General features: G+C 36.9%; 1 protein-coding gene across 1 annotated transcript in view; it reads left to right on the forward strand.

Annotated features, from left to right (window-relative positions):
* Window positions 1–25,107, forward strand: part of Il1rapl2 (interleukin 1 receptor accessory protein like 2) — a 1,209,823-nt gene that overhangs the window by 579,643 nt on the left and 605,073 nt on the right. The gene's annotated exons all lie outside the window — the stretch shown is intronic.

Raw genomic sequence — 25,107 nt, forward strand, 5'->3', positions numbered from 1 at the left:
ATCCCAGTAAATTACTAAGAGTTCCATGTTAGGAGGGAATCTTAGTTGAATATTCAGTTCTTGTTTGAACCAGTTAGCTCAGGCCTATTGCATCTCCTTATCAGTCATCATACACATGCAAGCGACAAATCAAAAGCAGGTGCACATTTTTTTCTCACAACTGGAAAAAAATAATGGATCAAACACATCCTCTTTCTGTATGATCAGTGATGCATAAGAATAATAGGTAGACTGATGATCTGAGATTTAGATGGTGAATTAAGACCATGAATTCTGCCAGGCTCATGGAACAAAGAGCATATCAAATGGGATTTCTTTGTGGTTGCTGATGGCCTTGGTTAAAGCGAAAGAGGATTATTTAAATACATGTTTAAATATTCAAAGGTATACGTGCTGGTATGTAAGTGACTAGTATTTTCTTTCCTTTGAGTGACCTTGAAATAAGACTACATTTATCAAAGTTCTTATATTATCCCCTTTCTTACTTGTCATAACTCTAACCAATATATGTGTTTTGTTTTTGTTTTTGTTTTTGTTTTTTGAGACAAAGTTTCTCTGTGTAGCCTTTTTCTCCACAGAGCCCTGGCTTTCCTGGACCAGGCTGGCCTCAAATTCAATGATTTCTCTACCTTGGCCTCCCAAGTGCTGGGATTAAAGGTGTGTGTCACCACAGCCCCTATGTGTCTGTTTTTGAACCACACCCAACATTATTTAGAATTAAGTAGCCTCAGACCTGGCTTTGTAGGTAGAAAATTATTATCAAATTTGCTCCTCATCTTATATACAAATGTAGCACCATTGAGGAGATTCCAAGGATTATTTTTTAAGGCACAAACTTGACTTTCGATCATTTAGAAATTGGCTTAAAATGTGCTGGCACTATGCTTAACTGCTTAACCAGTTATTATTTTTCTGTGTACTACAAAGCATTTATGTTGCCAACAGCTCTTTCTCTCCTTTCTGGTGTCTTTCACCATGCTCCCTTTAAAAATAGCATTTAAAAACCCTTGTGACAACAGTGCACAGAATGGGTTACAATATAGTTTTGGAATCTAGGAAAAAAACCTTACAAACTATCTAGTCAGAGAAAAATGTGCATACACAGTTCAGAGAATTGATGGATTCATGAAACCCATTCACGGGGCTCTAATCACAAGGTCCTAATATCAAGATATCTAGTTTGCAAACAATTAAGCAAATCTTACCTGCGCTGACACTCCTCTAAGTATTATAATATGTTAAAAATATTGTATTAAGACATGCCTGTGTTATTTTTTCCTTGACAAGTCATGGGCTCTGAAATCCTTCATTGTTCATTAGATTGATTTCTGAACCATGAAAACATTGCTGGTAGTGTCTGACTACCCACCTTCATTCCCTTCTATATTTTACTCTAAAAGAATTATTTTAATATACCCCACACCTCATAAAACCATTCATTAATTTAGGGATAATCAAAACATCATTTGTTTTAATGACTTTTTTGTGGATGGTAGTTTTTCTTTAAGCTGATTGTTGATAATTTCCAGATATATAAATGTTTTGTTTTCTATAGTACCAATATGCTACCTAGCAACACAGTGTTTCCAGATACGTACATTGAATGAACAATGAGCTAGTAGTTTGCATAAAGCTTAATTTTAAAAAGGCATTTAGTCATCCCCACGTTTGAATTTTCATCCATTCTTTTCTCTCAAAGGCATATGCTAATATTTTAAATTAATCCTGACTAAAGATTAAATAATATACCTATGTAGCCATTTGCTAAAAGGGGGAAATTTTTTTCTTAGTGTTCAGAGATGAGTATAGCAAGTGAATCAAAATATATTAACATGGCATAGAAATGGGCCAGAAAGTTTAGTTGTAGAAGCCATTTCTCTTTCTTGGCAGTCATTGAAAACATTTAGGGAGTATGCAAATATGCACACTGGTTGTCTTGAATCAGGATCTCTCACATAAGGTTTAAAAGTCAGTTTTTTAACAGTACTCTACATGATTATCATGCATATTATCATTTGATAATGCTGGGGTAGTAGTTATGACTGAGAGAGAGGAAGCAGAAACTTCTTAACTCTCACTTAATAGCTCTGTGCTATCACAATGTTTAACACCACAGGCTTGAGCTCAGGCCAATATGGTGGGGGCATATTCTCAATTGAGGCTCCCTCTTTCAAACTAATCATGTCATGTTGACATAAAAACTAGACAGCCCAATGGGTATTAATTATAGTGAGCAAGATATTTTCCAAATAAGTATAACCTGAAAACTCATATATAGATATTATTTAAACTATACAAATTCTAATATTTATTTTTTTTTTAGGATTTTTCAGACTTATTATCATTTATTTCTAATAGATCTCTAGTAACTTTCCACTTAAACTTTACCAGACAAGTGCTCAATAAGGTTGAGTCTCTTACACAGATACTCAAGCATCCTAGAAACCCTCTGGTGAATCCTGTAGTAGAGTAAAAGTTTTGTTACATAAATAAGAAAAATTAAAAAAAAAAAACATGAAATCCTAAGGTGCTGGGTTTGGGAAGGACTAGAGAAAACGTTTTATTCGCATCTATTTTCTCACACACACACACACATCTCTCTCTTTCTCATACACACACATAAGTGTGTGTGAGTGTATACACAGATATATACCCTAATTAGCTCATTTAGTGTTGCTCACATATATATATTGTATAGTAATGTCTAATATATATGTACACATATATTAAGGGCCAACAACTAGGGATTAGATAGGCTATCTAAGGTTTTGTTCCAGTAGACTGATTTTGCTTCACTCTGTAGCCACTAATTGCCTGTAGCCCTTCATCCAGTCTTGGAGCCTTCTGAGATTTCTTCCCATCCACATGATAATTGATTATACAAAGAAAAATATACAATAAACTAAGAGATCTTGGAATCCCATGGAATTCTCAGATTTCTGTGTACCTGTCAGTAAATTAGTCTCCATTCTTCTACACACAAAGACTTGACTTTTCTGTTTTTATACAAACTATATTAAAAAATAAAAAACAAACAATACTCATTTCCAGCAGGAACAACATCAGTGGTAGGTTTGTTGCTGTTGCATTTTTGTGAGTTTTTTTTTTTTGTGAGTTTGTTTGTTTGTTTGTTTGTTTGTTTTGCCCAAATATGCTAAATGATAAAGCTAAACATATCTGTGGAAGTATGTGCTGGACCAGACATTTAAGGACAGACAAAATTGGCTAAAAATATTTTAATATGTTTTTAATTGATACAGAATTGCATCACCTTTTCCCCCCTCTTTTTTTCTTCTAGCCTCTCCCAGTTATCCTCACTCAAATGCTTCCCAGGTCCCCATCAATGTGATAGCCTTTATTTTTAAGTATTATTGTTTTACACACACACACACACACACACACACACACACACACACACATACACACACGTATGTGTATGTACAAATATATATAAAGACAATGTTCTGAGTCAATTTTTATTGTTTGTGTATATGTTTTTAGGGCAGATTCCTCTATACTGGACAATAAATAAGGGGTCTTATCCTTGGGAGAGGTTATTTATTCTTCCAGTTGTCATTAGTTGCCTTTAGTTCTTTGTCTGGGGATGTGACCCCATAACAATTTCCCCTTCCGTATTAACATATCCATTGATATTCCCATTGTTTTGTTCTTGTTTGTGCAGCCACTCCTAGGAGAGACTGTTTCACAGCAGACTTCCTGGTACTCTGGATCTTACTATCATTCTGCATCCACTTCTGTCATGTTTCCTGAGCCAAAGATGCAGGATCTTTGAAATGCATACTGAACATGCACCTCCATATATATAGGTTGTCTAGGCCCCTTGTGATCTGTTAATCTCTGAATGGAGCCAATTATTCTTTTCTGTGAATGGTCTCTATATCTTTGATGAGGAGTGGTAGCTACACTTATCTCTGTATATAAGGATAAGATTTAGAATGTAACAAGGAATTATGCTGGTCGAGTAGAATGTCAGTAGGAGATTCTGCTCTAAGGTCTACGACCCTACTAGCCCCAGAAGCTAAATGGGATTCCAGGACCAGGCATGATTTCCCTCCTGTTGAGTGGGCCTGAAGTCCAATTACACAGCTGTTGGTTGGCACTGACATGTGAATGCCATTAACTACACCTTTATGCATATCTTGTCCTGCTGGCAAGTGTTGTGATTCATAGGTGTTGCAGCTGGGAGGACTGTTTAATTGCTTCCCTTCATTGGCAGCTTGCACACTGTTTTCTGAAACCATGAAAGCTAGGCTGCAGGTAAGAAGCTTTTAGATAACATCTGGGTAGAATCCTCTGAGTCAAGTGTCCTAAGTATGAGTTGTATTCAGCAGTAGGGGCTCACTCTAAAACCTGAGAGGCAACCAAAGGGCTACATTGATAATCTATACAGTTTTGAGAGTCACTTGAACTATCCTGGTGAGCCAGTCGGAAGGTTTCTTGTATCCTGGTACTAGAGTTTTGTTAGTCTGTGTGTCTTGTGGGGGCCATTGCCAGTCCGAATGGCTTAAATTCCAGACATATTGTATAATATATTTAATATATTGCATGTATATGTATAAACATTTATATATATTATGTATAGTTTTAAGCAAAAATAGAATAATATGATTCCTTAAGGCTTTGTCAAAATGTTTTGGCATAGTTTGTCTCTTGTCTGCCCTTCTCCTTTTGTATTCATCCCCTTTCTCCACATACTTGGAGCCCCTTCCTATCATTTCAATTATCCCATCTCCAATTTCATATCATCTGTATAGTGTTACTCCTTTCCCAGTCCTTCCTCCAACCTCTGGTTATACTTTTCCGGCTTCTGTGGTTACTCGGTGTTGTATACTTAAATCTGAGGGCTTGCAGCTGACTTACCTCACTCAATATAATCTTTATTTTTACAGAATTAATTACATTTTATTTTATTTTATTTTATTTGAGACAGGGTTCTTCTGGAACTCACTTTGTAGTCCAAGCTAACTTTGAACTCATAGAGAGCCCTCTGCATCTGTCTCTTGAGTGCTGGGCTTAAAGGCCTGTGCCACCACCACCTGGCAGCATCATCTTTTTTGAGTCCATCCATTTACCTGTAAGGCTTATAATTTCATTTTTCTTTATAGACAAAAATATTTAATAAATTCTTTACAGTGGATTTACAGTAAAAAACTGAACACATTCTATGCATTTTCACCAATTGAAACTTTCTGTAATGGTCTCTATCTGCTGTGAAAAAAAGGTTTCTTTAAGAAGGGTTGGGAGATACACTTATCTGTGCTTATGAGAATATGCATCTGTAATGAAGTTAGAAATTATACTGGTTTAGGAAAGTGGCAGTAGTATGCTTTCCTCTGGAGTTTATTACATCATAAGCTATGTGTACTTGGGTACTGAATTCCCACTTGTTGGGCAGGTTTTATGTCCAACTAGACAACTCTTTATTGACTCCTAGATATAAGTGTCACTCTTGCATACTTAGAGACATCTACATCTTGCCATGCTGGTCACTGTCATTCCTAGGTTTTACAGCTAGGTAGATTCTTTTCTCACTTGACACCTAGTTTTTTAGAAGTAGGCTTCTAGATCAGTTATGGCTCCATTCCTTCAAGTCCTATGTCTAAAATGTGTGGTGTCTTCTACAGTAGGGACTTAACCATCAATTTCTGAGAGCTAAGCAGAAGCAATGGTAATCACCTATTTTTCTGGACTCTGCTGAATAACAGAAGAAAAGGAGGTTTCACAGGTCCAGCTATGTTTTTTTTTTGTTGTTGTTGTTATATGGTTTATAGATGCTGGCAGCAGGGTGGAATGCATTATCACCCCATTTGGTATAAGTTTATTAAAACTATATACAATTATAGATGTATGTTTTAAGTAAATTTAAGATATATGTCTCTGTCTCTGTAATTTTTCAAACATCCTTAGTAATTTATTAATTTTCTTTCTTTTCTCTGTATTACCTTCCCTCCCCCTTCCCAGTTGCTACCCATGGGCTTTCCATTTGCTCTTTCATAGCACGTGTGTCCGACTATCCTCCACTCCAGAATTCCTCCCTGCTTCATGGTCTCTTTTTACTTTCCTTGTTCATGACCATAGGCTAAGTTTGCTACATCTACAGCACAAGCCCTTTATACAAGGCCAAGGGAATATTGTGGGAGAAGGGACTCAAAGGTTGTAAGAGGACCAGGATATCAGCCATTAGACAGTATTTGTACATGATAGGGACACTGCATCTGTGAAATTACCACCATAGCCACCTGAACAATACCTAAACAATACTTGCGCAATGAGACCTCCAGTTGACATGCCAGCATGGAGTACAACACCAACAGTGTCCAATACCAAGATGAAGAACTATAGGCAATTAATGGTTACTGAGACATGGAGAATCATTCTTCTCCAGAGATGAGCCCCTTGATAAGTTATCCAATCCCTAGTTGTAATCCCTAAACACATTTCCATATGAGCAACACTACATAACACTAAAATCGATTCAGCAGGATGTATTTATACATGCATATGTATATATTGTATAACAATAATTAAAGAGGAAAAGTTCATGCCTTCAAGAAGGAGTGGGGAAGATATGGGAAGAGTCAGAGGAGCAGACGGAAGGTTGGAAATTGTATAAATACAGTGTACATATTAGACATTCTCAAAAAAGTTGAGTTGAAAACATGGGACATTTAAAAGTTTCAGTTTACAGTACAAACATACAACCAAAAAAACAATATTTCAAAAGCAATGGTTTAGTTTTAGAAAGCAGTTTGACATTCTGTCCATTTTGAACAATAAGAATAGTATGCTCAAATAATTAATAAAATATTTTCAAAACTATAGAACTCATGATTCTTAAGTGAGTCTTGAAGGTGTCCCAGAATTTAAATATGTTAACAATATTAATTTATGCAAATGAGAAGTAAAAACAATGTTATGAAATGACTTCTATTGGAGTGCCATTTCCCTTTCTGATTATGAATAAAGAATGAGATTTGGTCTAGGAAAATATTTACATGTAGAGTCAACATTAAAACTTATGAAGGAAGGGGTAAAATGTTTTGTTTTGGAGAATTGTTTTATAAAGTTAAATACATGTAATTCTTTATTTTTCAATTTTAACAGATCATAAAATATGTGTATTCCAAAAAAGAATGAGATTTGGTTATGCTCCTACAAAACCTATGGAATTCTGACTTCTCACAAGTATAGCCACTTGTTTCTAGATGTCCCTGATAATACCTTTTTACTGGAAAGACTCTTCAGTTTCAGAAAAGCAGTCTGTGAGCAAGCTGCTCTGTTATATTTGGTTAGGAGTTGAGGCATTCTCTTGAGTTTTAGTGTATGATATATCCTTACATTGCATCAGGGAGGCAGGAAAATGACAATGGCTTGAAATCACATGATGTATAGGTGGGACTTGGTCAAATACCAAAGGCTCCTAGGAAAGTTCTCTGGGTTCACTGTCAGATCACACCAAAGTACCAAGAAGACAGGGAAATGTCATATTAGCATACTTGTTTTGCAAATGTCAGCTTTAACAATGCTCAGGTGACAAAGTTGGTGCTCTACCATTTATTTATTTATTTTAATCACAGGAAAATCACTGTTGGAAATTTAACCAGAATATTGTCAAATGCCATTATCCTTTCAAAGTTACTCAAAAATGGTGGATAGGTTTTCTCTGCTCAAAAATGTTCAAATAAGACAATTTTCAGCATTTAGAATAGGTAAGGGTCATTGTAATAACAATGATCAACTTAAATTCAGGGTTCTTTTAAAACACAGGTTTCCAGGAAGAAAAGAGAAGCACAAATTTAGTCATTCTAACATGATATTTTTACATACTGCCCAGCTTTCAGATAACCAGCTGCAGTAGGAAGGTGGCCAAAAAAGGGACAATCAGCCTGGCTGGCTTCCCACCATACTTCCTTTGCAAAACCAGTGACTTCCCTTAAAGAAAGTTATTCTTTAAGAAAACCTGGAGAAGATTCAGGAATATATATATATATGAATTCAGCTCTAAGAATATAAACCAAAAAGAGGTCAGATTTTTCCCTTTGTATTCTGTACATTGTGATTAAGGCAGAGAGAAGATTTTAGGGGCAATTTCACAAAGAAGAGAAGCTCAGCTTATCCTGCTTCTTACATTCTTGGTGATTGTGCTTAATTGAAATAGTATGGGTAAAAGCAAAGAACAGAAAGCAGAATTCTGAACATAGGAACCTTGAATCAGCTAAAAACATGATGTACTTACACTAGCAGAATTGAAGTTTGTTCAATACAAGTATTTTTATGAAGCAATGATGCTTTTCCTTTTTTTTTTTTTTACTCACAATTCAACATTAGGATCTCTACAATTGTCTCTTTTTTTGCATCTACACTTCCATAAATTTGAAGATTTATGTAATTATCAAAAAATCATCAAAGTATTGGCACTGGAAGTAGATTTCATTTTGTCCCGAGAATGTATGGAAATATGTATTAAGAAAATCTCTGAATCAAATTCTATTTTATCCACTGACTTTGATATTTTGAGATATGTAACATTTTTAGTGCTCTTTAACTGACTGTGGTTAATAACATCTTATCCCTTTCCCCTTTCTGTTCTTTAACCTTTCTCAAATAGCAAGTTGCAAACAAAGGTTTCACTGGACATACAACTTATAGAAATTCAACCCCTAAATTGTTTTTAGGCTGAGAAAAGCCTTCACAAAAAATGCCACTTCAATCTATTTGATTCTAATTTTTTTCTGGACTTAGGTAAAATTGTGTGTGTATTTTTAGTATCTTGTTAAAAATTTGTTCTAGGACAAGATAATTAATTATGCAGGCTGGCAAGGCAGATAAAGGACATCCTACTACCTCACCACCTGAGTATGAGGCTTGAGATCCCTCTCTTCGAAGTATAGAGCCCACTCCTGCAAGTTGTCTTCTGACCTACACATGTGCGTGCTCTCTCTCTCTCTCTCTCTCTCTCTCTCTCTCTCTCTCTCTCTCTCTCTCTCTCTCTCTCTCTCTCTCTCTCTCTCTCTCTCTCTCTCTCTCTCTCTCTCTCTCTCTCTCTCTCTCTCTCTCTCTCTCTCCCTCACACACACACACACACACACTCACACACACACAGAGTTAATATAAAATTTTAAAGATAATTAGATATGTTTTTTCTCTTTGCTTTGGCCGCTAAAATAACTTAGACTGGGTAGTTTACAAATAACAAATTTATTGCTCATAGTTCTGGTTGTGATATCCATGAAGAATAGTGTCAGCAGGTTACATATTTAGAAATAGCCCGCTCCTCAGAGGTGATAATTTTTAACGTGTCTTTACCTGGTGGAAGGAATAAACAAGCTACCTTAAGCTTCTTTTATGCAGACACAAATTCTATCCATAAGAGCTGTGTTCTTGTGGTGTAATCATGTCCCAATGACTCCAATCTCTTAATAACCTTACTTTAGGGATTAGGTATCAGCATAGAAATTTTTAGGGACAATATCTGAATTAAAATCAGCAGCTCTCCTGTATACAAATGGCAAATGGGCTGAAAAAAGAAATTAGAGGAATTACATCCTTCACAATAGCCACAAATAGTATAAAAAGTATCTTGGTGTAACTCTAACCAAGCAAAGGAAAGACTTGTATGAAAATACCTCAAGTCTCTGAAGAAAGAAATTGAAGAAGATATCAGAAGATGGAAAGATCTCCCATGCTCATGGATCTGGAGGATCAACATAGTAAGAATGGAAATATTGCCAAAAGCAATCTACAGATTCAGTACAATCCCTATAAAAATTACCTATACAATTCTTTATAGACCTTGAAAGATCAATTCTCAACTTCATAGGGAAAAAACAGAATAGCTAAAACAATCCTGTACAATAAGCGATCTTCCAGAGGAATCTCTATCCTGGATCTGAAGACTTACTATAGAGCAACAGTAATAAAACAGCATGGCACTGGCATAGAAATAGGCTGGCTGAAGAAACCTTAAGAGGACACCCCATTTCCTTTAAGGAGGTTGAGTAGGTTTTTGGTTTCTTTCTTGGGCAATAGAGGGTTATTATCAATGGGTGTTGGTTACAAGTTATTATTGTTCTTATTTAGAAAGAAAAAGGGATTAGACTCAGCAATGTCTCTCTTTTCCCTTAGCTTACATTCTTAGGTTTGGAGATAGGGGTTGAAAATAAAGAAGGGGAGATTATAGAAATGTACAGGGAAGATAGTAGATTAGTGAATCTACTCCTCAACTTAATGCCCCAATTGTCATTCACAAGGTTATTTTTAATTCACTGGTATAGAGTTTTGTACATAGATGCAAAATAAGTTTAATTCTAGATACAGTGGTACAGAATTCAAATGTATGTTTATTCTTCATGCACAGTATATTTACATTATATATATACATATATATATTTCTACTCTAATATGAAGTATTGTACCCATATAACTCAAATGTAATACAAGGTTTACTTCCAATACTTTGAAAGTGCTATTGCAGGCTGTTTAGGATAAATAAGTTATACAAGTTAATTGCTAGGTGATCAAATCATGATCATGTCGATCACTAGTCTACTTTTATAACAAGAATATACATCTTAGGTGCAACAGATAGATATGATTTTATAGAAAGATAAGGTAGGATAGTTATGTAAGGTCTTCAAAACCTCAAAGACATGCAAAATATGGCATTTAAAATGTTTTTATTATTTTAAAGATTCACTGACAATGAGACAGGTTAACTCCTGGCAACACCCAGCCTACCTCCAAGAGGCTGATGAGTATCAAAAGAATCTCCTTTTGGAGATGGCTTCGAGTGTGGCAGACAAGCTAGTGGGCAAAATGTCTTCATTTCTACCACAGACAGAATTCTGCCTAAAAAAGGACAACCTTGGATGCAGGCAGAGTCGATGACCAAACTCTGCCAAGACAGGGTAAGCAAGTCCACAATAGTTCCTGCCTCACAAGTATGTCTGTCAGATATAATGGGCCAGAAGGCCGAAGAAGATGCTCCAACGTTATAGAGAGTTTTGGGTGACTATTCAGGTAGGAAACAGTCTCTGTCATCTTCCCATTTGGAAAGCTACTAACCTCCACTCCTAGAATACTCAGGTAATCAAGTTTATTCCTTCTCAAATCTCTCATGGAGTTGAAGACCTGGTAGCTTAGTTTTACAATGAAGCTTAATTGTTTAGGGGTTAAGATGTATTTAGGTCTAGATAGATGTTTTAAGGTGATAATGACAAGATGTGATGGAGATTGATTTACATTCAGAATTTTAGACACAGCAACATAGGAAAAATGTCTTCTTCAAGGCTGTCAAATACAATTAGCCAAAACACTAAGAATGTAACATTTATATAATTCCTGATTGTGTCATGATTCTGCTTGCTATAGGTAGTTTATTGTATATATGTGTAATAATATGAATGTATATGTGAAAAACAAAAAAATTAAAATTAATATAAAAAAAGAGAAAGAAATAGGCTGGCTGATCATTGGAATCTAATTGAAGATCGAGAAATAAACCCACACACCTATGGACACTTGAATTTTTACAAAGAAGCCAAATCCATACAATAGAAAAAAGACAGCATCTTCAACAAATTGTGCTGGTCTAACTAGATGTCTACATGTAAAAAATGTAAATAATTCCTTATTATTACCCTGCACAATACAAAACTTGAAGTGGATTAAAGACCTCAACATAAAACCAGACACACTAAATCTGTTAGAAGAAAAAGTGGGGAAGAGCCTTGAACTCATTGGCACAGGAGACAACTTCCTGAACAGAACACCAACAGCCCAGGCTCTAAGATCAATGATTAATAAATGGGACTTCATGAAACTGAAAAGCTTCTGTAAGGTGAAGGACACTGTCAACAAAACAAAATGACAGCCTAGAGACTGGGAAAAGATCTTCACCAACCCTACCTCCAAAAAGTGCTACTATCCAAGATATATAAAGAACTTAAGAAATTAAACACCACCAAAGCAAAGAACCCAATTTTTAAAATGGGGTACAAAGCTAAACATAGAATTCTTAATAGATGAATATCAAATGGCCAAGAAATACTTTAAAAATGCTCAACATCCTTAGTTATCAGGGAAATGCAAATCAAAAAACAACTCTGAGATTCCATCTTACACCTGTCAGAATGGCTAGGGTAAAAAACTCAAGTGACAGCACATGCTGGCGAGGATGTGGAGAAAGGGGAACACTCCTCCATTGCTGGTGGGAGTGCAAACGTGTACAACCATGTTGAATATCTATCTGATGCTTTCTCTGAAAACTGGGACTAGTGCTACCTCAAGACCCAGGGATAACCACTCCTGGGCATATATCCAAAAGAGGCTCCACCATACAACAAGGGCACTATGTTCTTAGCAGTTTTATTCATAATAGCCAGAATCTGGAAACAGCCTAGAGGTCCCTCCACTGAAGAATGGATAAAGAAACTGTGGTACATTTACACAATGGAATACCACTCATCTATTAAAAACAAGGAAACCTTGAAATTTGCAGGCAAATGGATAGAACTAGAAATGATCATCTTGAGTGAGGTAACCCAAACCCAAAATGACATGCATGGTATGTACTCATTCATAAGTGGATATTAGCCCAACATAGATGTGCTCTTATTGACCCCACTCAGCAAGGGATTGGAACAGATGTGGGACTTGCAGCTGGACTCTGGGAGACCATACACTGAGAGTTGTACGGAAGACAAAGGGAATGGAACACTTGAAGAGGTCAGGAGCCTCACAGGGAGCTCATCAAGGTGGGTGGATCTGGACACAGGGGGCCCTGCACAATGTGATGAACCAACCATGGGTAATGCATGCAGAGAACGTCAGGGGGAATGTGGTATAGGAGGGAATGCCTCTGATATGAACTCTGGTGCCTGTGATTTGATCTCTTCCCCTTCGCAGGGAGTCCCTGTGAGTACACAGAGGAAGGGGATGCAGGCTCTCCTGATGATACTTGATAGGTTGTGGTCAGATGGTGGAGGAGATGGGCTCCCCTCCCTCTTCAGAGGTCTAGGGGAGGGGAATAGGGTGGAAGAGGGAGGGAGTACAGAAACAAGAAGAAAGGAATGAGGGAGAGAATAGAGTATAATAAATTAAAGAATGAAAAAAGAATATAATATAATCATATCATACCAGTGAGGAAAGACCTGCAAATAATTTCTTATTTAAATAGGAGATCATGTCTTTCTGTTTTGTAAGACATTGTTCTGTGTTTGTAAATTTTTCTTAGTAATAGCAGTGTAAGTTTTATTTCCATTTTCAGATTGACTTAGCTGGGATGATTATTTATGCTTCAGTTTACTTTTCTTAATTGGAAGTATTTGCTTGTGATATCATAATAATCTCTAGTTCAATTAACCATGCTAGTAAGTCATATAGACAGCTTATTAAATAAACCTTTTTGTTGAAAAATGAATTTGGACAGTTACTTGAATAAAATTTCTGGTTGATTAAATTAAAATTATATAATAAAGCACTTTCTGGTAACCACAGATGTTGGAGGCTTCTATCTCTTTCTAGTGCTATTATACCAGTATAATGTATTACATATAGTCATTTCCGCCAACAAATATTTACACTACTTATCTAGTGTATGCTCAACCTTGGACTGAGTTCTAGAGCTGCAGTGAGAAATAAGACAATGTCAGTTTTCATTATTCTCACACACAAGATTATCAAACTGTAGTTGGTTAGTTTTTCTTACTGTGGTATCAACAGTGATTTTAATAAAAAAGATGGCAGCTCAGCTTGGGGAAAGGGATCCAAAGGCAGGCAACAGAGTCAGAGACAGCCCTCATTGTTAGGGAGCCCACATATTGACCAGTCAGCATATCTGCTACCTATGTGTAAGGCGCCTAGATCCAGCCCTTGCAAGCTCTTTGGTTGGTGTTTCAGTCTCTGTGAGCTCCCATGGTCTAGGTTAGTTTACTCTGTATGTCTTCTTGTGGTGTCCTTGACCCCCAGCTCCCTCTATCCTTCCTCCCACTCTTCCACAAAACTCCCTGAACTTGGCCTATTGTTTGCCTCTGGGTTTTCAATGGGAGAGAATGCCTTTTGTCCTGCTGAGACTTGAGATGCCAGAATGGCTTGGTATCCCTTGAGGACCTCCCCTTCTCTAAGAAGGAGAGGGGAGGAATGGGGGAGGGGCCATGAGGGTGAGACTGGGAGGAGAGGAGGGAGAAGGCTGGTATCAGGCTGTAAAGAGATCAAATAAATATATAAATAAGTAAATAAATGGAAAAAATAAAATAAGAAGAGCTCCACTAGTTGAGTTGTTTAATACTACCTATACCTCTGGGATCCAGGACCACTTTATGAACAATGTAAGACAGAGATGATTAGTACAGGTCTGCATGCTCTGAATTCATGAAGATCCCCATTTTTCAGTGGTGTGTGAAGACTCTAAATATCTGCCTTTATTTATTCTTCATGACGGAACTAGAACATGTCTTAAGCAAGCATGGATTTTCTTACCTATGTCCTATATTTGAATCTAACCCTACTCAGCCTTATCTATATTTTTGTCCTATAAAATTGTTGATTCTAAGGCTTAATCTTTGGTGCATTAGTAGTAATTAGTATGAAAGTGCTGTTCCACTGAAATGCCACAGTTTGCGAATGGGGTGTGGTTTCCCTAATGGTGAGCCAACATAGGACAAACAAAGAGAAGTATATTCCTTTGGAAAAAATACATTGTATTGTAAGCTACAAAAAGGAAATCCTATTTGCCACATTGTCACTTGTCTATTCCATGTACTTAGTAATACATTAAATATACTCAGGTGGTAATCATTATGGGTTAATATAATTAATGCATGCTATAGTTATGCCTCTCATTATTGTGGCCAGATATTGGACACAAAGGCAATTAAAGGAATAAAGCAGTAAATGCTTGGCAGCAGGAGCATGATACATATGGTCACATGGGTTCTGCAGCCAGCAAGCAGATAGATATGAGTGCTGGTACTCCACCCAAGTTCTCCTTCCACAAGCTCGTATGGCACTGCAGCCCATTGGATGATGACACAAATATTCAGGGTATGTCTTTCTTTTTCAATTAAAACTCTCTAAATATAAACTCAAATATACATCCAAAGGTTTGTGTCCTGGGTGATATGAAATCCAGTCTATTGATGAAGAAAATTAGACATTACAGTCAGTATGTTTCACTGTACTTGGTGGACTATGTTAGCATGAAGAATTCACACCTATTATTTTTGTTTAACTTTTATTTAACTTTGGTAATTAATGACTACCAGTTCAGTAGTTAATGATTTTATATGTTTAAAACATCCTTCTATTAACTCATATGCTACTGTTCTCTGATTACTTTTTTCTCCAAAGACTAGGAGAAAAAGCAACATGAGATTTAGTTTGTTGTTCATCTGTATTTTTTTAAAGAGAATTTACCTATGGCTATAGGTCTTAAGCCCTAGAGGAAGACAAGATACTATTATTCTGTTAGATAAATATAGTATTAAAACAATCAACAATGAATTGTTATAGCCATAGTTCAGAGTACCTCCCAATTCTCATCAGAGAAACTTCTTGCAGGAGATAGAAATTACCACAGAGACCATCACTGGTCAATGGGGAGAGAATAAGAGACAGTGGAATGCTAAAGCTTAGTTGGATACTTATCTCACCCCTCCTCGAAAGACTCTGGGATCCTTTCAGAAGAAGGGTGAAGAAAGTGTAAGAGTTAGAGATGGTCTATAACATCAAGGAAAGTACTTTGTAGGCACAAGAGGGAAATTGCACACATCAATTCACAATGATTATGAAAGCATGGGTACGACACATGTAAGCTATAGCCAGACAAAAATCCCAACATGGAGGAAGATAAGCATGAATTTTCACCTATATCTAAGGCACTATTGTAATTTGATAACTGCTGAGAGAGAAAACTTGGTTTTCCTTAATGATGTGACCCATGATACATTGAACACATCCCAGGGCAGGCCCCATTTCCAAGACTTGTTGGGCAATACAAAGTGAATTTAATGGGGAAAGAAAAAAATAATCTAAAAATTGGGTTGCAAAGGATGAAAAGGTGGAGAGGCTGACTGACTATAAGAAGAGCTGGGGTGTATGTAAATATGTTCAAAATATATTGTATGAAATCCTAAAGTAAATTATAAAATTGTTATTTTTAAAAAGGAGATATTCAGAAGTTAATCATTATGCTTTGCAAGTATTTCATTATGTATTTTTGACATCACTAATACAGGACAGTAGAATTAGGAAACAGAATTAAACCATAAAGTCCTTGAAAATATTTTAAATTGTGGTTTTTCTGATTTATTATCACTTTAATTTTTAATTGACTAGACAGATTGGTTCACTTTGTTTTTTTTAAATTTTTTTATCTTTAAAATTTTGATTTTTATATTTATTCACTTTACATCCTGATCATAGCCTCTCCTTCCTCTCCTTTTAATCTCTAGTAACTTCACAGTGATGGGCATATAAGTGCTCAGAAGGTATTTGATGATTTTAAACATCAAAATAATCAGCTTGATAATTAGTTCCTACTTTACCATAGGGCTTTCATAGAAAATTGAGAACTAACTGCCTTTTCAAGTCTGTGGAAAGGGGGGATTTTATCCATGCAGCCCCATTGCCCTGATGACAAGCACCTTCACAGACTATGTCAGGAGAGGTTGAGGTTTTTAATTACAAGTTGTTGGTCTGCTTTTCTGGGACATTAAGGAGAGGTTCAGCATACCCAATGTATAGGTTTGAAACTAATTTCACATTTTAGCATGCTTTTTAGGATTGATTACCATGGTGCAACTGGGTCAGTGAAAAGTTCCACAGAAAGCCTAGAAGGTGGCAATCTGGGGTTTAGTCAAATCAGCACAACGCGTGTCAAAATGTGGAAGTAATACTAACAGTGAGAAGCAGGGAGGCCAGTGTTTTGTGACTTTATTTATTATCAATTATATTCCAATATTAGAAACATGATTACTCCTGGCACCTGAATATGCTTCCTTATTAATTCTATTTATACTGATCTAGCTGACTTCAGGGAAAGTAGAGTTTTGTGCACTAAACCTCTGCAGTAAGGCCCTGTTAGATTATCCTTGTGTTAATTTTGCTTCATTTGACCTTTCCTGTTTTTCCTCTCAAGCTTTCACTTCTATGAAGTTCCAAATGGGCACTGTAAGAATCCCATATAGGCAGGTACAAATGAAATCTGCATTTCCTGCCACTCTCTGTTATGCATACATGCTGTGAAATAAGCAAGCACTTGAATGACTATAAGGCCTCACACTGCTCAAGAGTATGTGCTCAACTCTGGCATTTGTTTATTAGCACTAATTGACTTGAGGTTTATCGCAGTTTTCTCGTGCTGTTTGTGTATGTGTTCTTTGAAAGAGCTGAAGCTGTCATCAGAAATTGACGGCATTATCTCAACATTATAGTCGATAGCATGTTATAACAACACATTTCATCACTTTATTCTAATTTCTCCTATTTGAGTCCTGGTGTGTGTGTGTGTGTGTGTGTGTGTGTGTGTGTGTGTGTGTGTGTGTGTATGTGTGTGTGTGTGTGTGTGTGCACGCGTGTACACGTACATATGTATGTGTGTGTCTGTCACACTCAATGGCTCAATGACCAGGGTAACTTAAGAAAAATTCTGGAGATGTCAACTTCAATGTTTTCTTGTACAAGAAGGATATGAGTGAGAGCACAGTAGAAACAAACTGGAGTGCCCCTTTTTTATTCTCTTGCCTCTTAATTTGGCTAAATATTGGAAAGAAGCAGTCATGCAAACTCATGTCAATACAGTCATTCCTCTGTCCAAAGCCATGCCATGACTTTCCAAGTAAGACATTTAGGCATTTATTTCCCAGTCATTTTATACTTTGTGGTGAGAGAACTGACTCAAGTAAGAGGAGCATCTTTATGAATAGTGATTGAAGGATACAGAAGGGCTTAAAACAGTTAAAACGAGTAGACAGCACACAAAGAAGAAGCTCATCTTCTCATACTTTCTAGAGTCTTGGTATAAAATGCAGCAGACATTTTATACCTGTGGCTATTTAAATTTAAATGAGCCCAAGTTCAGTTCAATTAAAAAACAGTTCCTTAGTCCCACAAGCCACATCTCAAATGCTCAGAAGTTATTAATTGGATAACGCTGATGTAAGATGTTCTTATCACTATGGAAAGTTCTACTGAAGAGCAAAAGCAACTTCTTGACACACTAGGTGATAGAAGACCCTTGGGAACTACTAGTATTTAAGTTAAAACAACAGAGCAAGAAGCAAAATTATGAATAGGTGCTATATATTTTCCTTACCACAAAGTTCAAATGCAGCTATGTGATATATTCCATTAGAGAAATAAATGTGGCCATAAATTGCAATTGTGGTGATTGAGGGTGGTTTTTTTTTTTTCTTGTTTATTTTACTCTCAGGTTGATTTTGGTCTAGTGTGTTAGCTAAAGGCCTTTGCTGAATTAATGATTAAATTCTTGGCTACATTTGTCTCCTTTCCTGTGTGAAACACATTCTGTTAGGGAACAAGGGAAATGTGATGTTTTTCTCAGAAAGCCTTTTGATTAAAAGGTGACTGTTTGTCTGTGCTAGTCAGATGCTAGAGACTAGTATTAAGTCATCATTTATGTATTTCCCCAATTAAACTGACCAGCAAAACAACACCTACGGCAACAACAACACTTAGATGTTTCAAGCATTGCCTTATACAGAGTAAGGCAGCCACATCACTTTTCACTCAAAATGTTCATTTACAAAAGAGGAAAAAAACAATAAAGCACCTACTATCCTTAGTATTACTTTGAAATGCTACTGTCAGGGCTTATGGAGACTATGAGGTCAAATAAGGCATTTCTTGTCCTCATGGTTTCTGCAATCCAGTAAGAAAAATTGCCAAAAGTAGATGCTATGAGTAATCAAAGGCAGAAAAGCCACTTTTAGGCTGGGGAGATAGGATAGCTATTTACTGATTATCATATACCAGGTTTCTAACCCATAGACTACCAATTGTTGTGTTCTACCAACTCTAAAAAGTGCATTGCATTCTGTAAATAGCACATTTAATTTATGGATTTTGTAACCCATAGTAAGCCTTAAGTTAGCACTTAGGAACTTTTTCTTTCTTTCATATTCCACTTCTCTACACTCTCCTTAGGCTCTATGAAGCTAGTTACCCATGTGGTAGAAGCCTGGCCTTTCTTTTTTTTTTTTCTTATTGATTTGTTTATTTATTCACTTTGCATCCCTGTCATAGATCCCTCCCTCCTCTCATTCCAGATGCACCCTCCCTCCCCCATCCACACTCACCTATTTCTAAAAAAAAAGGAAGCACCCCTAGTCACCCATGTCAGCTCATCAAGTTGCATCAGAATTGAGTTCGTCCTCTTCCCCTGTGGCCTGTGGCAAGGCAGTCCCACCACAGGGAAGTGATCAAAATGAAAGAAACAGAGTCTATGTGAGGGATAGCCCCCCACTAACCTTACAAGTGGACCCACATGAAGCCTGAGTTGTCCCTTGGCTATATTTATGTAGAGGACCTAGGTCATGCATGGTCCTTTGTTGGTATTTCAGACTCTACAAACCCCTCTGGGCCCTAGTTAGTTGTTTCTGTTGGTCTTCTTGTCCCCTCTAGGTTTTTATCTCCTCCCACACACACAAATTTTCCCACTAAGCTTTGCCCAGTGTTTGGCTGTGATAGGTTTCTGTCTGTAAGCATAGAAGAGTATCATTAATAGTGTCAGGGCTTGGCTCTCTTCCATGGAGTGGGTGTTGGGTTGGGCCAGCCATTGGTTGTCCATTCCCTCACTCTCTGCTCTATCTGTTCTATCTTCGTCCCCACATGTCTCCTAGGCAGAGTGAGTTTTGGATCAAAGTTTTAGTGGTCGGTTGGTGTTCTGCCCTCCCTCACTAGGGGTCTTGTCTAGTTAGAGAGTGTCTTCTTCAGTCTCCATGGCCTCTAATACTAGGAGTCTCAGCTATAGTTCCCCTCATATCCTCTAAGAGGCCTATTCTGACTTGGGTTTCCAGCTTGTCACAAAGATGACTCACTCACAGTTTCTCTTTTCCCTGCAAGCCTTCTGTTCTCCTGATCCCGTTCTCCCTAGGCCTGATCTCCACTCTTACTCTCTCTGCGCTCCCTCTCCTACCTTGTTCCCTCTCTTCAACCACTACCTCTTTCTATTCTATTTCACCTTCTGAGTGAGATTTAAGCATCCTTCCTTAGGTTGTCCTTGTTACTTGTTTTCTTTAGTCTGTGCATTAAATAGCTGAAATCTGCTCATAAGTAAGTACATACCACATGTGTCTGTCTAGATCTGTGTTACCTCACTCTGCATAATCATTTCTCATTTCATCCATTGCAAATGCCTGCAAATTTCATGAATTCCTTCTTTTTAATGGCTGAGTAGTATTTCGTTGTGTAAATGTAACACAGTTTCTTTATCCATTCTTCAGTTGAGGAGGTAGCTAGGTTGTTTCCAGAATCTGGCTATTATGAATAAAGCTGCTAGAAACATAGTTGAGCAGATGTCCTGTGTTGGATGGTAGAACATCTTTTAAGTGTATGCCCAGGAGTGATATAGCTGAGTCTTGAAGTAGAACTATTTCCAGTTTTCTAAGAAAGTGCCATATTGATTTCCAAAGTTGTCATAAAAGTTTCCACTCCCACCAGCAATGGAGAAGTATTCTTTTTTCTCCATATCCTTACCAGCATTTGCTGTTACTTGAGTTTTTTATCTTAGCCATTCTGATGTGTGTAAGGTGGAATCTCACAGTCATTTTGATTTGCATTACCCTGATGACTAAGGACTTTAAGCATTTCTTTAAGTGCTCCTCACCCATTAAAGATTCTTCTGTCAAGAATTCTCTGTTTAAAGTTTACTGCACGTATTGTCCTTGGTTGGTGCCATAGTTTGAACCCCTACCCAGATCTAGCCAATGGACAGGACATTCTCCACAGTTGAGTGGAGAGTGGCGTCTGACTTTCACACGAACTCTGGTGCCCCATATTTGACCCTGGATGAGGAGACAGCCTGGTGGCACTCAGAGGAAGGATAGCAGGCTACCAAGAAGAGACTTGATACCCTATGAGCATATACAGGGGGAGGAGGTCCCCCTCAGTCACAGACATAGGGGAGGGGAATAGGGTGAAAGCGGGAGGGAGGGAGGAATGGGAGGATACAAGGAATGGGATAACAATTGAGATGTAATATGAATAAATTAATAACATATATTTAAAAAAATAAAATAAAATAAAGAATATCTGTTTAGCTCTGTGCCTCATTTATTTGGGTTATTTTGTTTGTTGGCGTTTAATTTTTTGGAGTTTTCTTTAATATATATGGATATTAGCCCTTTGTTGGATGTAGAATTGGTCAAGATCTTTTCCCATTCTGTTGGTTTGTTCTGTTGACAGTGTCCTTTGCCTTACAGAAGCTTTTCCATTCAAGATGCCCTATTTATTAATTATTGATCATAAGGTCTGAGCAGTTGGTGTTCTGTTCAGGAAGTTGTATCCTGTGCCAATGAGTTCAAGGCTCTTTCCCACTTTCTCTTCTGTCAGATTTAGTGTGTCTAGTTTTATATTGAAGTCTCTGATCCATTTGGACTTTGGTTTTGTGCAGGGTAATAAACAAGAGTCTATTTGCATTTTTCTACAAGTAGACATCCAGTTAGACCAGCACCATTTGTTGAAGATGCTATCCTTTTTCCATTGTATGGTTTTGGCTCCTTTGTCAAAAATCATGTGTCCATTGGGGTGTAGGTTTATTTCTGGGTCCTTACTTTGATTCCATTGCTCAACCAGTTTATTTCTATGCCAGTATCATGCAGTTTTTATTACTATTGCCCTGTAGTATAGCTTAAAGTCAGGAATGTAGATACCTCCACAAGTTCTATTATTGTATAGGATTTTTTTTTAATCTATACTGGATTTTTTGTTTTTCCATTTGAAGTTTAAAGTTATTCTTTCAAGATCTGTAAAAATCGTGTTTGTATTTTGATGGAGATTGCATTGAGTCTGTAGATTGCTTTTGGTAAGATGGCTATTTTTACTATGTTAGTCCTACCAATCCATGAGCATGGGAGATCTTTCCATCTGATATTGTCTTCAATATTTTTCTTCAGAGACTTGAAGTTCTTGTTATAAAGGTTGTTGACTTGCTTGATTAGAGTTGCCTCAAGATACTTTATATTATTTGTGGATATTTGTGGATAAAAGGTGTAGTTTCCCTAATTTATTTCTTAGCAACTGATTTTTTTTTCAAATTAATCTTGTATCCAACCACTTTGCTGAAGGTGTTTATCAAATGTAGGAGTTCTCTGGTGAGATATTTAGGGGTAACTTATGTATACTCTCATATCATCTGTGAATAGTGATACTTTGACTTCTTCATTTCAAATTTGTATCCCCTTGATTCCTTTAGTTGTCTTATTGCTATAGCTAGAACTTCTAGTTCTATATTGAAGAGATATGGTGAGCATAGGCAGCTCTGTCTTGTCCCTGGTTTTAGTGGAATTTTTTGAGTTTCTCTCCATTTTATTTGGTGTTGGCTATCGCCTTGCTGCATATAACATTTATTATGATTAGGTATGGACTGTTTATCCCTGATCTCTCCAAGACTTTTATCATGAAGGAGTGTTGGATTTTGTCAAATGCTTTTTTTCATCTAATGAGATGGTCATGTGATTTTTGTTTTTCCATTTGAAGTTTAAAATTGTTCTTTTGAGATCTGTAAAAATTGTGTTTGTTTATATGCTGGTTTGAAGTGGATCGATTTTTGTATGTTGCCCTATCTCTGCATCCCTGGAATGAAGCCTACTTGATCATGGTGGATGATGTATTTGGTGTATTCTTGGATTCGGTTTGTAAGTATTTTATTGAGTATTTTGCATCAATGTTCATGAGTGAAATTGGTCTGAAATTATCTTTCTTTGTTGAGTCATTGTCTGGTTTAAGAATCAGGGTAACTGTGCCAAGGAAAAGGCTACATTACTTAATGGTAGACCTATCTGAAACACACCTGACCTCTCAACATAGACTATGAAAGCCAGAAGGGCCTGGGCAGATGTCATGCAGAAACTAACAGACCATAGATGCCAGCTCAGACTATAATACCCAGCAAAACTTTCAACTACCACAGAAGGAAAAAACAAGATATTCCATAACAAAAACAAACTTCGTTCCTGCCTCAGAAATATGTCTGTCAGATATATGGGGCTAGAAGACCAAAGATGATGATCCAACATTATAGAGAGTGTTGGGTGACTGTTTAGGGAGTAAACTGTCTCAGTCATTTTTTCATTTTGGAAGATGCCAACCTGAACTTACAGTTCTCTCAGGTATTTAAATGCCATTCCTTGTCAAGTCTCTGATGGGTTTGAAGACCAGATAATTTAGTCTTACAATTAAGCTTAGTAGGCTAGGCATTAAGATGTTTTTAGATCAAAATAGATGTTTTAAGGTAAAAAAGATGAGATATGATAGATACTGATCTTCATCCAGAAATTTAGACCCAACAAGATAGGAAAGATGTTTACTTGAAGTTTTCCAAACACAATTAGCCAAATCACTTTGAATGTAACATTTATATAATTCTTGATTGTCTCATGGTTCTTCCTACTGTATGTAGTTTATTTTATTTATGTGTAATAATATAAATGTACACATTGAAAAAGAAACATAATAAAAATGTAAAAAAAATCTATGTACCAACATAGCCCTACAGAAGACATTAGAAGGAAACTCCAACCCAATGAGGTCTTCTTTACCCACGAAAACACAGGATATAGGTAACTTCACAAAAGAAGAAAAAAAAGAAGACAAGCATAAAGACACTCTATCAACACCAACACCATAATAAATGGAACCAAAAATCACTGGTCATTAATATCTATCAATATCAATGGACTCAGCTTTCCAAAAAAAAAAAAAAAAAAAAAAACCCATGCTAAGAAAAATGGATGTATAAACAACATCTAACATTCTGCTGCATACAAGAAACACACCTCAACAACAAAGATGGACATTATCTCAGAGTAAAGGTTGAAAGAAAGGTCTTCCAAGTAAATAGACCCAAGAATCAAGCTGAAGAATCTATCCGAGTATTTAATAAAATAAACTTTCAACAGAAATTAATCAAAAGAGGTGGGGAAGAACACTTTATTTTCATCAAAGGAAAAATCTACCAAGAAGACATCTCATCCTGAACATCTTTGCCCAAATGCAAGGCTACCCCACACTTGTTAAAAATATTATTAAAGCTTTAGCCACACATTATTAGTGGGAGAATTCCAAGTGACACCACATGCTGGCGAGGATGTGGAGAGAGAGGAACACTCCTTCATTGCTGGTGGGAATGCAAACTAGTACAGCCACTTTGGAAATCTATCTGGGGATTTCTCAGAAAACTGGGAATAAGGTTTCCTCAAGACCCAGCTATTCCACTCCTTGGAATATACCCAGAAGATGCTCCAGCACACAACAAGAAAATTTGCTCAACCATGTTCATAGCAGCCTTATTCATAATAGCCAGAACCTGCAAACAGCCTAAGTGTCCTTCAGTAGAAGAATGGATAAAGAAACTGTGGTACATTTACATTATGGAATACTACTCAGCTATTTAAAACAAGGAATTCCCCAAAATTGTGGAAAAATGGATTGAACTAGAAATGATCATAATGAGTGAGTTAACCCAGAAGCAGAAAGACTCAAATGGTATATACTCACTTATATCTGGACACTTGCCCAAGGGGCATGTCCCATGAAAGTCTTCACTTACCAGGAAAGTGAGACAGAGGGGAGAACATCCTACTGGGACTCTAGGTGAGAGAAACATGGGAGAATGGGGAAATAGAAGGATACAGAGGGTTCTAGAAACCTATAAGAAGAGCATTATGACTGGCGGTTCTGGGCCCAGGGTTTCTGTGCAAACTATGGCACCAGCCAAGGAATATACATGCAGTAAACATTGAACCCCTATCCAGATCTAGCCAATGGACAGGACATTATTCAAAGTTGAGTGAGAGTGGGGTATGACTTTCACAGAAACTCTGGTGCCCCATATTTGACCATGTCCCC

The sequence above is a fragment of the Acomys russatus genome, chromosome X (genome assembly GCF_903995435.1).
Source record: "Acomys russatus chromosome X, mAcoRus1.1, whole genome shotgun sequence".
Taxonomy (NCBI): Eukaryota; Metazoa; Chordata; class Mammalia; order Rodentia; family Muridae; genus Acomys; species Acomys russatus.